Source organism: Polypterus senegalus, chromosome 12 (assembly GCF_016835505.1).
Source record: "Polypterus senegalus isolate Bchr_013 chromosome 12, ASM1683550v1, whole genome shotgun sequence".
NCBI classification, from domain to species: domain Eukaryota; kingdom Metazoa; phylum Chordata; class Cladistia; order Polypteriformes; family Polypteridae; genus Polypterus; species Polypterus senegalus.
Window position 1 is genome coordinate 43,732,280 of NC_053165.1, and position 17,127 is coordinate 43,749,406.

The window sequence follows — 17,127 nt, forward strand, 5'->3', positions numbered from 1 at the left end:
GAGTTGTTTCTCAACGGACTTTGCTGATATCTGTAACAACTGCCGTACTATTTAATTTTAAACAATACGCGGTCGTTAATGTGATTTTCTTTTTACAACTCTTGAATTTTCCAGTCTGTGCAGGACTCTCACCAGGATCTATTAATAAATAGGTTGACAACAGATATACAACTGAGTTAATAGATGCGTTGATATTTCGATATCTAAGTTGAAGTTACTTAAACCATTTTCATGATTAATAGGCAAAGTAGCCGGATTTGATTTTCAAACACGCGATCGATCTTACACAGCCGCAACCCCGCTGTTTCCTGGAGGGGATTCGCGACCTTAAGCCCCGCCCTTCGCTGGCACGTCTTGACGCTGAACGCTTTGTTGACGTCACCGTGGGAGTGCTCCATCTGGAGGAATGAACCATCATCCGCGAAAAAACGCTGTCAGACGATTGTAAGTGTCAAATTTGAAATGAAAGCAGTGGACTATTTTGCCATTTAAAGGCGCTAGGGCGAAGAGATGTATTTGTTGGGCGTGAGTGACATTTTTTATTGCTTTAATCCAGTGCAAATGCGGACGGCTCTCTGTGTTGTCTCTTTTCGTTGAGCCCGACAGCAGCGCGCCTTCGTTTCGCTCTCTCACTGGCACACAGGGTTACTTTGGTCAATCTGCGCCACTTTCAGTGATTGATAACGATTTGTGTCAGTAAACAAACCACTGGACGTTTTGAAAAGATTGACTTCACCGTGATTTTAAAAAGTGACACTTAAAGGATGCTAGTGGTGTTTGTGTGTATGTATGTATATATATGTGAATGTATTTTTTTAAATCCTTGTCAGCCGGTTTATTTCTTCAGTGACAATCCAGGAATCGTAAGGGGTTGTCTGTGAAAATTAAGAAGAAAATACTGCTGCACAGAGCAGTACTTTTATTTTAATGGCACCCAGGAGTGGTCCGCGTATTATTTTCGTATTGGCCTCACGGGGACAAAAATCGCTTTAGTACGGCACTTGGCACCTGCTTCGTTCTGGGAACGTCTATGGATTGTCGTGTTTGTATGTAGAGCTGGTGAGGCTCCAGTGCTTTCCGTTGTTAGTTTTGCCAGCTTTTGGGCGTGCGCCAGGCACCTGACAGGCTGCGCGCCTCAGTCTGTACCGGAGGTCACGGAAAGTGCGCGCTGTCCGCAGTCCTGCTCTGCCTTGAGGGGCTGTTGCTGTCCCTGGTGTAGCTTGTCACTGCCATCCTCCGCTGCTGATCAAGTGTGGCAGCAACCTCAGTTCCACACACGCGCAGCCAGAGAGTTCGCATTCTGCCGCCCGCAAGTCCTTCTATGGCCTAATAAATTTTATATAGTCTTAGAACTGAAATTGTTTACCTAGACTAGATGCATAGATTCCTTAAGCATACCATAGTTTACTGTAATCTTACCTAAAATATTCAGAGAACATTTCAATCGCTAAACAGAACATTTGAAACTGAGTTTGCAAACTTTAGCTCACTACCATGATTAAGAGTTTTTCACTAGCATTTTCTTATGAAGAAATAAATACTCACTCACTGGTGCAAATTATATAATGTGGCCTAATGAGATTTCAGATACTGAATATACCATAGTAACAGCTTTATAATTACTTAGAAAATGATGCTCCAAAATGTTAACAGTTCAATACTAAACTTTTCATTCATTTTTTTTCCTGGTTTCTACTGAACAAGCGGGATTCCTGCAATAATGTTGTCTTGCAGCACTGAGGTGGGCCATGTATACAGGGAGAGAATTTTTATTTGTTACCTACAACTTTATTCTATAAATCTAATTGGTTTTTATATTTTTAAGCTTCTGTATGGTTTTAAATAATTTATTTGGCAATGCTTTTAGCTGATATAAGCTATTTGTGTTCACCATCCTTAGGTGAATCTTTGTATTTCACTTCTGCAATAATGGCATTTCCTAGTTTGGTGAAACATACAATCTCAAGTGCGACAGAGTGTTTAGGACTGCCACCTCATATCTGCAAAATCCTTTATTTAATTTCAAATTTGGGCACCATCCTTGTGTACATTATGCATTCTCCCTTTTTCTACAAAGACTATCTGTGTGTATTCTGTTTTTACATCCCAAAGACATGCAAGTTAGGTTGACTGGAGCTGTAAAACTGTGCCAGTATGAATGAGTTTAGGTATATTACCATAACTTAGTGTGCTTGGCAGTGACCTGACACTCTGTCCAGATTTCTTTTCTTCCTAGCGTGCGTTATTGCCAAGATAGACTGTCTCATGTGCATTCCTGCTTTGGAGTATGGAGTATGAAGTGTTGAAAAATGAATTAAATAATGCTAGATACAAATGCATATTGTCACTGTAGAATTATTTTAAAGCTGGTTATTTCAAAAGTAGCTACATGTTGATAACTAAAGTAAGAAATATCAACCCATCAGGTATATGTGTTTAAAAAATAAAATGGTTAATCCTGCTGCTTTACAGCTTCAGAGTTTTGGGTTCAAACATCTGACAGTCACTAATTAGTACTCCATGGAATATTTTGGTAGGCAAAACAAAGAATGCTTCAAGTGGTGTAAAACAGCAGAAACATCTTCAAAAACAGATGCAGTGTAAAATATTTTAACTTTTTAAGTTGCTAGGTAGCTGCTCATGCTGGAATCTAACAGTATGTAAATAATGATTAAACAGTTCTATCAAAGTGTGTACAGACTCTAGAAGTAGATGAGTCATATAACACATAAGACAGTACAAAAATTAGACAATCAAAAATTAAACAATTTGAAACTGGTTGGTTGCCATCCTTGGTATGTACAACATATAATCATACTTTCAAAAGTTTTTTGCTTCGGAAGTTCAGGTGCCCGTTAGTCAAATATCGAAGATGTGAATATGATGCTTAGCTGTGAAGCTGCAGTGCTGTCTAATGCTGTGTTTTTTCATGCATCAGCCTGGCATCCTTTTGGTACTGTACTTTATTCACTTTGGTTTGTCTGTGGTTCATATGTGTTAGTAATGTGGACTGTAAGTCATTGTATTCGAGCAAAGTAAGTTTTAAATAGCATTGATATTTAATCTAGATATATGTTTTGCTTTGGATCTCATTATTGTTTGGTTTCTGGTTAAGGAAGAAAGAACAATAAGTTGTCTTGAATTTTAAAAGCAAGTCAATTAAAGTAAAGCAAGAGAAGCATGTTCTATTAGCAGCAGTAATTGATGATTAATTAAGAAAGTTGCTGGAATGGAAGCTTTCAGACAACATGGTCCTAAAGGATCTCAATTTGACTCTCATGTTCTATTGTAATAAGTTTTACTTTAGTGCTGTTCCCTTTGCTACTCTCCTGTTCCCTCTTTGTGAATATTCCCTCTCTTTAACTTGCCCGACACATCTTCAAACTCATTGTGCAATTTCCCTCTTAAATTCACCTTAACACAGTCTTGGAAAGCCAGAATCTGGCCATTATAATCCTTTAATTTCATGCAGCTGGTGAAGTATGCTATTCTGGATGATCAGTTCTGCAAGACTGCCTGCTGCTACACTGTCTTCATGGCCAAAGGGTTGTTACAAATGATTGGTTGAATGATGTGGTTTTGATACCAAACCTAACAACTCTGAATTAGAATTTTATTTTTTTTCAAATACCTTTAGTAAATAAATATAGTTACTGTAATATGGAAGTATGCTAACAAGTGACAGTTGTCATTAAGTGGTCCACTGTCTCTTTTTGTAAATTGTCTCTCAGTCTTAAGCACTTTTATAAATTGGTGACATATGAAATGATTTTTAAATAAATATATAGTATATTGCTTATGTTTTGATCATATTTAATAATAAAAGGAAATGTAATCTTTAAACTGCTTAACTTGTAATTATTTTTCATATTAATGGTCTAAATTATATCAATTTAATTTTTCTGGCCTGGTAAAATGTTATTTTGCATATTGTGTACATTGCCTCTATTTAAAAAATGCCCCTGGATTTTGGTCACTTGGTCCGTAAAAAAAATCCTGACCTGCTGCCACAGAGAGAGTGTGTAAAATAGCTCAACTTTTTCTTTTTAATTGCTATCTGCCCTGTAGTTTTGCTTTTTAGTACTGACACAGCTTTTTTGGTATCTTGTAAAGAGTTATTGTTCATTCTGTGAAACCAGTGTAAAATGTTTCCACATGAATGTAGTTTTTTTGAAGATTGATGTAGCTAAATATATGTCATTCTCTGTCTAGTCTTTTGCTAACAAACTGGCAGTTGACTGACTGCCATTGCCTTTTGTAGCAACAAAGTCATTTTACCATCCACTTGCTTATTTAATCAGTTTGGTTTTCAAACTTATGCATTGCACACATAAAATTCTTGTCCATTGCTATATAGTCAAACCATTATACAGAATCAAAAAGTGAATCACACCTTATTAGGTTGGGAGCATGCACTGATACAGTGTGTTGCCACATCTACCACAGGACGAGCCACCCAGATTGGGACCCGAGTGCAGCCGTGTAACGGGTGACATCTTAGGCCAGAGTATACTTCACGCGACGCGACGCATGCTGCAGAGGACGCTCCTGCTACGTAAGCGTTGTAATGTTTCTACTTGCGTGCGTACTTTACGTAAATCTGGAGGAATCCACCAGGTGGCAGTGCGAGATATTATCACGGTGAGAACATGTTCGACTTCTCTGTGTAGTGAATTGCCTAGAACACTCATTAAATTCCGATAACACCTTACCACAATATCTCTGAAAAGGATGTTTATTGATTAAAACCATAAATCCAGGGATGTGTCCATTCCAGCAAGCATTGGGCACGACTGAGAAACAATCCCTGGACAAGGTCTCAGCTCATCGCAAGGTGAATACAAGCACACACATACACTAGCGTTATTTTAGCGACACCAAATCTGCATATCTTTGGAAGGAAACCGGAGCACAGAGTGGAATACAAGCAGGATATACCAGCAACATAACTCCCTGCTAGACAGCAGTGCTATCGCTCCACCACCGTGACACTCCCATGTGTGTAATTATTCCCCCCATGTGTGTAATTATTAACAGTATTCATTATTTAAACTAAATCATATGTAAAGTGTAACATACACACTTTAATGCATTCCATCATGAAAGTGATATCGAGTATAAATCTAAAGATTCTAAATGTGCAGAGAGTTGGAATATCATACATTTAATTTGTTCTGTGTGGTGATCTATTGCTGCTTGCCAAAGCTGTCAGGTCCAAGAAGCTTGTAGCGATTAAAAACTGGGATGACGTTTACGACCGTCTTCTTTAATGATAAAGTAAACTACGAGGTTAAAGTGGACAATTCGAGATTAAAGCAGAAATTTCCACTTTAATCACAAAATACACGTTTTCACCGTGTCCTTTATTTTTTTTCTCAGTGGCTCAAATACACCGCTATACATTATGTTGCTGTTGTGAAGTTGCAAAAAAAACCAAAAAGACGGCACAAAGATGTTATGTGAGACTTTTAAAATGCATCGTGTCATTACGATCGGGAATATGCGACGCTTGAATATAAAAACACCACAAATGCATCTGTATGTCGGCATTTTGCTTCACCACATCGAACCATTCATCAAACAGCGAAGCACGCACATCGATCCCCGTAGGATCTGCATAGAGGCTTTCTGTCACATGTAGATAGTAAACAGACTCTGACGTCACATTCCAACTTTTAGCACACGTCGCGTTAATTTCTGAGGACCTGCTCTGAGGAAGGCGTGAAATGAACGCTGGGAACGCGTGGCAGCCATGATGCGGGCGCGTACGCGTTCTGAGCGTGAAATATAAATCGGCCCTTAGTACCACACTGGAACAATGTGAGGTTTTTATGGTGGCTGGAGTGCCAATCCTGCTACCAAACCCCATATTTTCCTTGCAAGTTGGAGGACCTGCTTGGATACAGATTAATAACCTGCATTTGCTTTGTCCTATGTATGACAAGGGCCTTGCTCAAGGGCCCAGCGGAGTAGAGTCTCTTGTGGTGTTTATGGATTCCGATTCTCGGCGCAGATCCCTAGCCTCCTAGCCACCACTCTGCCTTATTAGATAAACGTAAATATCCACTTAGGCCATCTCTCTCCATGTTATTATATGTGCATAAAATCATTGTTTTTTGTTCCTAAGTTGCATTACACTTTTCAAAAATACAGTGTATATATGTGTGTGCGTGTATGTGTATTGTGAAAACAGCAGGGGGCGTTCCAGCCACCCAACCCAGTATATTGTACCCAGAAGTGCTCCAGGTGCTGTCCCATTAACTTTTGGCAGTACTCCCAAGAGTGGTGGAAGTGCTGCATAGGCACCAAAAATACTCCAGGTGTCTCCGGATCTTCTTCTGGTAGCACTCCCCAGTGTGGAGGAAGTGCTGTCATCCTGGGCTCCAGAAATGCCCAGGCGCCCTCCTGCGGTGTCCATGGGCCCCAACAGGGTTGAGCTTCCAAGCTCTGATTCTGTGGCCTTGATGGAAACCTGCATCCCGGGGAAGATATTGTTTCTCTCCCGGTCCTTCCATTCTCCAGGTGTCCCTGCTTGGTAAGAGCCCCGGCAGTCCGCCACAGTATTATATATATACTATATAAATATAGGTTGGTCCAGATCTAATTATGCAATTTTCATTACGCTATAACTTATTAAGTTTATTACATAGAAAATCACCCGAAAACTCCTGGACCATCGAGAAGTGTGTGAACTGACGACATGAAGAATCGTCTTTGCGTGGAACTGGAATCATCCCCACATAAATCAAAGACATCCAGACGATCTGGACCTGCATAATTAGATCTGGACCACCCCGTATATATATGTGTGTGTGTGTGTACAAGGAACTTTCAAAAAGTTTCTGCACTTTTTTTTTTTAACTCTATTAAGAATTTCGAAAACAAATTACATCATCATACCAACATTTTAATACCCAATTACTGCTCCTCCCGCCTTCACCGTTTCTAACAAAAATATAAAAGTCCAGAAACCTTTTGAACGTCTCTCTTGTGTATATATATTAGTGCTAGGCAACAATTAAAATTGTTAATCATGATTAATTGCAGACAAATCACAACAATCAAACAATTGTTATGCACAAAATTCAATAATGAACTCAAAAGTAGTGTATTGCATGTATTTGGTTTGCAAACACTTTAAACAAATAAGGTGCTTTTAACAGCAGTATTACCTTTTCATACTAGCAGTTAAAATATTTCTTGTGAATCTCAGCTTAAACATTAATGTGATCAAGTCAAATATAAAGACAAAGCTATTTGCCAGTGCAGGGGGATTAACGTTTTATCTAGTTTGTTATAGAAAAACGAGTTACCCTCAGAGTCTAGAGCCACAATCACAACATTATAACAGGCACCTTCCGAGCAACAGCAAGTTAACATTTCTAAATCTGTTTTTTTTTTATCTGAACAGATACCAGCATAAACCTTTTCTTTTATCAGGGAGCAGTATAAATAGTCTATGCTCAGTAGCAACTCTTTGAGGGCTAATATTTCTTCCAAAAAACTCAGTGTTCTGAAAAGCGCACAAAGCAATGGTTTTACACATAAATCAACATAAAATGTTGCTGCCTGTTGTGCCTGCTGTCGGTGCCTGTTTGCAGTTTGCCACAGTCATGGATGTGCAGGGGGCTGCCTGATGGCCAGCAGGAATGCACGATGGGCTGGCTGGCTGGCTATCTTTGTGAGACAGGTGTGTGTGGTGGGTCTTAATTGCAGTGAGGCACAATATGGTTTGTACCTCCTGTCAACCTCCTGTCATCGTAAGTGTCTGTCCTCCCAGGCGAACATTGCCATAGGTGCATCAGCTGATGCTGGAACCTCACTTTCATTTGCATGTAACAAGAAGATCACTGATCTCTATCGATCGCTAGCGAGACTGAAGCTTTCAAAATAATAATAATAACAAAAACTGCGTTAATGTGTGATAAAATAATTTTCAGTATTAATTAATTAATGCGTTAACATGATTATAACGCGTTAACATGCCCAGCCCTGATATATTTATTGTGGGGAACAGCCCAGACACAGATAGGTAGACATTGTTTTAAATTAAATCTCCACACATGTTTATTTACACTATTTGCAGAACAGTGAAGCACACACAACCCAGTACCGCAGCACCAATCACCCTCAGTCCAATCCTCAGTGTCTCTCTTCACTGCCTCCACTCTTCTCCTCTGAGCTCTGTCCTCTTCCACCCGACTTTCGCCCTCGACTGGAGGGAGGCGGCTCCTTTCATTTTCACCTGGACGTGCTCCAGGTGCTTCCCGGTCACCTTCTGCCGGCCCTCCCAGGTGTGGCGGAAGTGCCGGTTGTGCACCCGGTAGTACTCCGAGTGTCCCTTGTCTTCTTCCCCCCAGCACCTCCCTGGCGGTGACCACGGGCCCCTATAGGGTTGAGATTCTAACTTCTGTTCCTGTGGTCCCCAAAGCCACCAGGTGGTTGCCCCCTTGTGGTCTGGAGGAGGCGTAATCCCTCCTCCGGGCCTTCTGGGCCATGATATATATATACTTTTTGTGTTAATGACACTTTCAAAGCATCACTAAAGTGACTATTCAAATGTGTAATGTGACCATCTTAAATAAGTTCATTTTCGAACAATCACAGGTGGCTTAAGTGAAACATATCCATCCATTATCCAACCCGCTATATCCTAACTACAGGGTCACGGGGGTCTGCTGGAGCCAATCCCAGCCAACACAGGGCACAAGGCAGGAAACAAACCTCGGGCAGGGCGCCAGCCCACTGCATTAAGTGAAACATATGCCTCTTAATATTCAATACTTAAGTATAAGACCTGTGAATCGCTCATATTCATAAGTAATTTTACCAGCATATCAAATGCAGTATTGCACAGAGATGAATGACCTGTTTACTGATGCCATATAACCATAATTAAGACTAAAACAAGTCTTGTTAAGGGCTTGTTACATAAAAGTAAATGATTAATGTATTTGTGCAGTACATAAACTAAATTGTTATATATATATATATATATATATATATATATATATATATATATAGAGAGAGAGAGAGATAGATAGATAGATAGGTAACTTGATATATAGTATAAAAAACATGTCTTAATGTTTCATTAGGACACATTTTTAGCATTATTTAAAAAAACACATGCAGCCTGCTGCTAACCTGCCCTCTGGTGTTACCTTTTGCCACACCTGTAAAATTTCTACCTATTGAAAATAGTTGCATGGTTACTAAGAAAAGTTATTTATATATTTATTCAGAAGGAATAGTCTGTTTTAATGAATTATTTTTCTCTTGTTTTTTTATTTACTTAAATGTCATGTTTTACAGTTGCGATTAGTCATTAAGCATTTTAAATATCTGCCAGAATAGGTGTTGATCTAGGATAGAGGTGCCTGGCCTAGTGTACTAATGTAGTTTAAAGGAAGGGCTGTAGGACAAAGTGAAATATTTTTCACACCTAGTTTCTTTGCAGCAGTTGTTTTGAACTCCAGATTGACTTCCCATGTAATCCTGTTTGTTTAGTTAAATATGAACATATTCTACATTTCAGAAAAAGAGTGGAAGGCAGCAGTACACAGAGTTCATTCTAGCTCCATATGCTCAACGCATACAATTATTCAACTTAAAATCATCTGTCAAGCACATCTGTCTTGTTTCAAACTGTCCAAAATGTTTTCAGGGCAAGATCCAACCTGCGAACGTTGAAATCAAGTCCCAGCCTCATTGGGTCATATGTTTTGTGTGTGCACCAAATTAACATCATTTTGGATCAACATTTTTAACATTTTAAATGCCTTCCAGACAGTCTTGGTGTCACAATCACTCCTAATCCATTAACAGCTGTGTTTGGTGGGCTTACACATGGGCTTAAAGTGGAGAAGGGCAGACAAATTGTAATTGTCTTTACTTCATTTATGGCACGTAGACTTCAGCATGCTGAATAACCAACCAGCTGAAAAGTAAGATGACACTGGCAGCTTTCACTTCCAGTCGCCAATCTACACAGTCATAAAAGTGTTATCTTTTTTGCCATGTCTTGTGACATTAAGTGTGAAAAGTTACACTTATTATTTGATAGTCACATTTGTTTGAATTTTTTAAATGAATCTTGTCATGGAAAAAAAATGTAACTTTTTATGTTATACTTTGTCTAGCTCTTGTAGTACCTTTCTGTAGATAGAAACATTCACTTTAAGTTCTTTGTTGCAGTTGGGTAATACTGTGCAACTTGACTTAATTTTCTCTGGCATGGAGTATAACTTTGGTGTTGAGGAAGAGAGAAAGTGGTCAAGGATAACATAATTTGAATCTGCAAAAGCTTTCTTTTTTGAAATTGCTGCATAAATCCGAGGCTAAGGTCATAAAGCTTATGAAACCGTTTCTGGAAAAAGGCAGAATCGTAACAACAGTTGTGTGGAGCTTCATGTATTTTGTGAGCGCGCCCGTGTCGATCAAACAGAGGAAGCTCTGCAGTCTACTTGTGACTTTACGCTGTAGGAAGATACGCAAACAAATCAATGTAAATAACATTCAGTCTGGCATTTATATAAGTACTGTATAAATGTTTTTATATAAAGATCATCACAAAACATAATCACAAATAGGACTTTGCACGATACCTTGGCGAGCTCTGTAAGCAGTGCTGTTTCATTGAAGGGCGGGTTTGGGGCAGACTGACTGGCAGGATGATGCCCGACTTCTTGCTGCATCCAATCGGTGCCATCTTTCACCTTTATGCCTGGTGCAGCTGAGTTGTTCTTATGTGTGAGTGGACTTTTTTGCGGGGAGGGCTTTCTCCGATGTAGAACCTTCATCTTCATCTGAGTTCACATCTGTTATAGCACATCTTTATTTGAAAACAGCAGTGTCGGATCGGGGGGTGCATGAACGCGACGAGAGAATAAAATTGAATAAAAAAAGAAAAAGCTAACCTTTACAAGAACCATAAATTTACACTGGCTGTTACAGACTCAAATCAAATGTATGTTTTTATTGTATAATAGTAACCATATGAGTAGCTCACTACTCAAAATGTTAATTCCAGGAAGTGGCCAGGATTGCACCCGTGACCTGTTAATTATAAGTCAGCAATTCTTACCTCTGTACTACCAAAGCAGCTGTTACAACAATGTACATTAACCCAATTTCTTTTTCTTCGCTTATATTTGTGAATAAAAGAACATTTGTTTTGTTATACTTGTACCTTTTGTGAAAGTGTTTATTTGATATTTGGATTTAGTATTCACACATTTAGGGAATCCATTCCCGGGCTCCCAAATACCGGGAATGAAGCTGCTATAATTCCCAGGAAACCAGGAACGGCCAAGCTCGCATATATAGCATGTAAAAATCGATCAAGAAATAGCAGAGTTATAGTTGAAAATAATTAAGTGGCACAGTTTTTTGGCCCACGGTGTAGTGTGTTGCTGATTAATTCAGTCAACAACAAACCAGCAGCAGTCGTCAGTCTCCTGGCTCCCACTAAGACTGAGCATGGTGGACTGGGAGGAGTCTGCACTCTGCAGCACACATATGCTGGACGGGGCAGACTTCATTGATGTCTGTCAGAAAACAGCTTTGAACTGCAACTTGAAATTGCAATGCATCAGTCTGTTGCATCCGCATTATCTGTGACAAGAAACTTGCCATCACAGAATGATGACAAGAAACTGGATCATCAGTAAAAGCTGAAATGGCGGTGTTTCAGAGCAACAGCAAGTGCGGGCGTTGTTTAGAACAAGCGTTTAAGTATTTGATGACTGTGCCGCGTACTTCAGTGAAGGCAGAGCGTGCTTTCTCAGCGGCTGGCGTACTCTGCACGAAGGTGTGCTCTCGCTTGGACAACCACACGCTGGACACGTTGTGCCTTCTACGCTCTTATTACCGCAACTAACTAGATCAGAGGGTGCCCAATACGTTGATCGTTTTCGACTGGTAGATTGGAAAGGTAGTGCAGGTAGATCGCGTTGCATTCAAAAAAATCTTTTTTTAAATGTTAGTCTATCATATATCCTCCCTATAGCATTTGCCACTTGATTGACATATAGGGCGGCCAGTCTGAGATCTCTTTTCTTCTAACACACTGGTCATCCCACATGCACCCATACAATCAGATTGTGATTCAGACTACGAATGCCATTAATGTAATTACCCCGATCTACATGCTGTCAAATAAACAAACCATACGCTGTAGCAAGCGTAAAGAGGCTTCGCCGCTGATGCCTGAGGTTCGAACCCCGAGAGGGGCTGCAGTGAGTGTGTACGCCTGATGAGCCCAGAATTAGGGCGAAACACGTGTCGCGTACTCTTGCATTATTTGACAGTAAAACTATGCAACATTCTATGATCTACTTCTCACAACTGAAGAGGGTACCGTGGTGGATGTTTGCCCACTTGCAGACCAACCACAAGCGTTACCTGGTAGGTAACCACCCATACAATCAGATTGTGATTCAAACTACGAATGCCATGAATGTAATTACACCGATCTACATGCTGTCAAATAAACGAACCACATGCCATGGTGCAACGTAAAGAGGCTTCGACGCTGATGTCCGAGGTTCGATCCACGAGAGGGGGTGCAGTGAGTGTGTACGCCTGATGAGTCCAGAATTAGGGCAAAACACGTGTCGCATACTTTTTGCATCATTTGACAGTAAAACTATGCAATATATATATATATATATATATATATATATATATATATATATATAGCATTTTTAATGTAGGTAGATCATTTCGACATGGTAATTTTAAAAGTAGCTCGCAAGCCGAAAAAGTGTGGGCACCACTGACAGCATGAACTGCTTGTAGATAAGGTTAGTCTTTTATTGGTGTCAACTGTTGCAGTAGTTTTATTAAAAATAAGTATCGGTCATTCTCAAACTGTTCATATGTGAGATGCCTGTGCTCTGTGTCATCCTGGGAGCCCGGGATTCCTGGGAATGACATGTGGAATTCCCAGGAATGAATAAACCTGTCTGGGAATAGATTCCCTACACACATTATACATTTCATGTCAAAATTTTGTTGTTACTACTAAAACATGAAAAACGTTTGTCTTTTAGGTATGTGTTCAACATTTCTTGCATTTCTTGTCATCTTACACTTACATAGATCTTTGTAGACACAGAACACACATGAAATGCATATGTTCCAAATAACGATATATTTACCCTCTACAGCTCCAGGTATCTCACTCCCAGATAAACAAGGCTTGAGCTGGGAGAGCTTTTTGCCCTTTCTGTGGCGGTGGGGGGATGGAATAGCAGGCTGCTTGTGTTAATCGACACATTTACAAAGCAAAAGACGCTGAATGGAGTGGTGCAAAGGGACTCAAGGTGGTCTGGGATTACAAGTTTTTTCATAGGCTTCTGGGATTCTATTGTTAATAAGTATGTAATGAATGTTAATCATCAGGGAACTTTAAGAATATTGCAGGGTAAATACATTATATTTATAGCATAAAAAAATACAACATGGATTTTTAGAAGTTGTCTAATAGGCCAAAAATGGTTTGAGGTGGCCAGTTTTGGCTTTTGGGCCACAGTTTGGGCAGCCCTATTCTAGCAGTTTATCTCTCAAGGTAACCACCATATGTTAATATCTAAGGTGGCACCTAAGCATACATGACTAGGTGATTACTTTCCAGCACAGTTTCAGATTTTCATATTCTGAATGCTAGTGGCATGCTGTCTAGTGCTAGGGCTGTAGAAAGACTTTCCAGGTACTGCATAGTGAGTTTAACTGCAGTCTCGGCCCTTTTATGTTTTTTCCATTTTGTTGTAAAACAACAAACATGAGACATCAGACAGATGAGCCTGTCTTCTGTTTCTGCAATCCAACACCCACATTCCATATCCCTTGTGCCTGCATTGTATGCATTGTACTTCCAAGTAAGCACTTACTTGCTTTTGGCTCTCGTGCACACGGAGCCTGCTCCTGCAACTCAAGACAGAATCAAACAAAATTGTCCAATGCTTGTACTTTTTTGCCTGTTTTAACTTTTTATTTTCACTGTTGTAGATGACACTGATATTTAGCATGTGCTATTTAAGGAATTAAAAGAAAATAGAAGTTAAAATTTCAAAAAAAGGAGGAAAAAAGACAAAACCTAACAAAACAGAATTCAACCCCCACCACAGATAAAGAGAGAAGAGCTAGTTGCATTGGCGAAAATGCTCTTGTAGTTAGGAAACAAATTGGAAAATGTCCCTTGCCATATTTAAAAAAAAAAAGTTCTGAACAGATCTTGTACAAAAAAGACTCAAATATATTTTTATGTAAATGAATAGAGATTTATTTTTACTGTGTTGTGTTTAAAATTTTTCTTCTGTTAGAGTAAGCTGTTATACTGACTGAATTTCTGTGCTGCCCGGCAGCTCTTTAAACATATTCCAATAGACTTTCTGCTGTGGCTCACCCCAGTGACTGAATTTTTAACATCGTACTGTAATTGCCTCTTCTTATAATATTCGGTTGCTTTTGCGATATTTGAAATTCTGAATTTTTTCATGACTTTTTTTTTTTTTGGTCTGTGATCATTGGGATGAGGTATAGAGGTTTATAGTGAATTTTGCTTATTTCTGGTCTCTAAGCTTGTGTTTTTGTTGTTTTAACCGCGCGGTCTTAACTCATGCTGCCAATTGCTCTAAACTACTCTGTCACAGCAGTAGCAGCAGCAACAGAAGAAATTTAGTTCCTGAGTCATCTTTAATCATATTTTCACTTGGTGACTTTTGACTTGTGGTGGTACTAATGGGGACAAATCTTTTCAGTATACACCAAGTGTCTGATTCATTTTCACATCTTATACAGGTGCCCTTCCACTTTCTCGGCATATCCTGTTTTGGAGGATCTTGTGCAGCATTTGTGATTATAGTGAATGAGTGAAAATGTTTCCATTTGCTGCTGTATCACATGCTCAGCTCAGTGCTTGACATGACTGAAAATGTTTTCAGTTTCTTTTGTATTAGACAATGCGTTAAGGTAGTAGTTTTGTGAGTCCACTACAACCTTTGAAATATTTTAAGTATTGTTAATGTACCCTCTCCATTTATTTCATTTCTAACATTTTATCAGTTGTAAGTGAGCTAGTCTGTGACCCTGTAGTTATGATATAGCGGGTTGGATAATGGATGGATGGATGGAAGTGAGATAGTTAAATGGTTACATTTTGTTTAATCTGAAGACATTTATTTTAATAAGTGTTGCATTGTGCTAATTTGTTGTCACTTGCATTCATTCTAAAAATGGTCAGACCAAAGTATAACTCAGGGACATTTGTGATACTCACATGTCTCCCTTCTGTAGCATATACTGTAACTAATGTATCCTCAAATCTTCAACACAGCATAATAAAAATGAATCTTCTTCTTCTTCTTTCGGCTGCTCCTGTTAGGGGTTGCCACAGTGGATCATCTTCTTCCATATCTTTCTGTCCTCTACATCTTGCTCAGTTACACCCATAACCTGCATGTCCTGTCTCACCACATCCATAAACCTTCTCTTAGGCCTTTTCACTTTTTCTTTTGCCTGGCAGGTCTATCCTTAGCATCCTTCTCTCAATATACTCAGCATCTCTCCTCTGCACATGTCCAAACCAACACAATCTCGCATCTCTGACTTTGTCTCCCAACTGTCCAACTTAATGTACTAAGTTTTAATACTATCCATCCTTGTTCCACCCAATGCAAACCTTAGTATTGTTAACTCTGCTACCTCCAGCTCTGTCTCCTGCTTTCTGGTCATATTACATAGCTGGTCTCACTACCGTCCTGTAGACCTTCCCTTTCACTCTTGCTGATATCCGTCTGTCACAAATCACTCCTGACATTCTTCTCCACCCATTCCACCCTGCCTGCACTCTCTTTTTCACCTCTGTTCCACAATCCCCATTACTCTGTACGGTTGATCCCAAGTATTTAAACTCATCCACGTTCGCCAACTCTATTCCTTGCATCCTCACCATTCTACTGACCTCCCTCTCATTCACACACATGTATTCTGTCTTGTTCCTACTGTCCTTCATGTCTCTCCTCTCTAGAGCATATCTCCACCTCTCCAGTGTCTCCTCAACCTGCTCCCTACTATCGCTACAGATCACAATGTCATCAGCAAACATCATAGTCCATAGGGACTCCTGATTTCAATATGTTGTCTGATGTATCATGCTTCCCTAATTTGAACTATACATTTAAAACACTGCACATTAATACATTATTTTCACATGTTATGATTATATTAATTTGGCACGTATAGCATGAAGCTGCTATAATAAAACTAGTATTTTGCTGTTGCTGATGGAATGTAATTAATAAGTTAAAATTAGCTAACTTTACTGTTATTAAGTTTTGGTAATTGGAAGTCCGTCTAACAAGCTTATATGTAGTTCAGTTTGTAAGGTGGACCTTATCACAAAGGGCCATATTCAATCTTAACCAATTAATTTCTTCTTTCTAGTTTTATACATGCGCTAAACAATTGACTTTCTTTGAATTTCACAGTAAACCAGCAGTATTGGGTATTGGGAGATTTCCTAAAGTTATTTTAGTGTCTAGGTCACAACCCTAGGAAAGTGGTAGCATTTCTAGGTACCAGTTTTTAGTAATTTGTTTGTTGATGCTATCCAGATGTACTGTAGAACATTAATATGATGAATATAATTTCCTCCTTATGAAATGTATGTTGCCTGATTTGAGAGTCTTAGTTTAGGGTGATTGAAATCTATGTTTATATTATGTGGTGAAAAGAGACATAACAGGTATTAACTATATAGCCATTGGCTATCAAAATGTGCTAAATAACTAGTCTTAAAAATGAAGGCACTATGTTTCTCTAGCACAGATTGTACAGGTGATATTTGATTAGTGCTGTCAACATGAGTTCATCATTTGCAGCATAAGAGAATGAAGTGGGTGTTTATGTGCATAGCTAGTGACTTTCAGAAGATATTAATTCCTTGACAGCAAACTGGAAACCCAACTTGTGACAAGTGCAGGCATTGTAGTGAAGTGGATAGGGAACTAGTCTCAAAACCACTTGTTTGCCACTTGCCAGTTTAGTTTCCAGTATGACACATTGTCTGACTTTACGTACATCAGTTAATCTGCCACTTAACTAAGTATTCATCCATCCATT

The 17,127-nt window shown here is 39.2% G+C and overlaps 1 protein-coding gene across 3 annotated transcripts in view; it reads left to right on the forward strand.

Moving 5' to 3' along the window:
• The first annotated feature begins 367 nt into the window (after positions 1–367).
• tmcc1a (transmembrane and coiled-coil domain family 1a) overlaps positions 368–17,127 on the forward strand; it is a 156,573-nt gene continuing 139,813 nt past the window's right edge. For 2 of the 3 annotated variants that reach the window (XM_039770989.1, XM_039770991.1), the window contains exon 1: positions 368–444. The gene's annotated coding sequence lies outside the window, so the exon portion shown is untranslated. Of the gene's footprint in view, positions 445–482; positions 526–17,127 lie in introns of those variants that run through there. The other variant, XM_039770990.1, reaches the window with a different exon arrangement.